This window comes from Colobus angolensis, unplaced genomic scaffold (assembly GCF_000951035.1).
Source record: "Colobus angolensis palliatus isolate OR3802 unplaced genomic scaffold, Cang.pa_1.0 Scaffold634, whole genome shotgun sequence".
NCBI lineage: Eukaryota > Metazoa > Chordata > Mammalia > Primates > Cercopithecidae > Colobus > Colobus angolensis.
In genome coordinates, this window is record NW_012119977.1 from 21,961 (window position 1) to 23,254 (window position 1,294).

A 1,294-nucleotide genomic window follows, 5' to 3' on the forward strand; every position below is an offset into this window, starting at 1 on the left:
ACCTGAGCACTATGCATTGCACACAATTTGTAGTCTTTTATCCCTCACCCCCTTCCCACCCTTACCCACTGAATCCCCAAAGTCCATTGTGTCATTCTTATGCTTTTGCATCCTCATAGTTTAGCGCCCACTTATGAGTGAGAACATACAATGCTTGGTTTTCCATTCTTGAGTTAATTTACTTAGAATAATAGTCCCCAGTCATGCAGGTTACTATGAATGCCATTAATTCATTCCTTTTTATGGCTGAGTAGTATTCCATCATATATACCACAGTTTCATTATCCACTCGTGGATTGACGGGCATTTGGGTTGGTTCCACGTTTTTGCAGTTATAAATTGTGCTGGTATAAACATACATGTGCAAGTACCGTTTTTGAATAATCACTTCTTTTCCTCTGGGTAGATATCCAGTAGTGGGATTGTTGGATTGAATGGTAGTTCTACTTTTAGTACTTTAAAAATTCTCCACACTGTTTTATATAGCTGTTATACTAGTTTACCTTCCCACCAGCAATGTAGAAGTGTTCCCTGTTCACTGCATCCACACCAACATCTATTATTTTTTAATTTTTTGATTATTGTCATTCTTTCAGGAGTAAAGTAGTATTGTGTTGTGGTTTTGATTTGCATTTCCCTGATCATTAGTGATGGTGAGCATTTTTTTCATATGTTTCTTGGCTATTAGTATGTTTTCTTTGGAGAATTGTCTTTTCATGTCCTTAGCTCACTTTTTGATGAGATTGCTTATTTTTTTCTTGCTAATTTGTTTGAGTTCATTGTAGATCTGGATATTAGTCCTCTGTAAGTTGTATAGATTGTGAAGATTTTCTCCCACTCTGTGTGTTGTCTGTTTACTCTGCTGACTGTTCCTTTTGCTGTGCAGAAGCTCTTTAGTTTTATTAAGTCTCAGTTATTAATTTTTGTTTTTATTGCATTTGCTTTTGGGTTCTTGGTCATGAAATCCTTGCCTAAGCCAATGTCTAGAAGAGTTTTTCCAATGTAGAATTTTTATAGTTTCAGGTCTTAGATTTAAGTTCTTGATCCATCTTGAGTTGATTTTTGCATAAGCTGAGAGATGAGGTTCCAGTTTCATTCTCCTATATGTGGCTTGCCAACTATCCCAGCAACTATCCAGCATTTGTTGAATAGGGTTTCCTTGCCCCACTTTATTTTTTTGTTTGCTTTGTTGAAGATCAGTTTGCTGTAAGTATTTGGGTTTATTTCTGGGTTCTCTATTCTGTTCCATTGGTCTATGTGCCTATTTTTATACCAGTACCATGCTGTTTTGGTG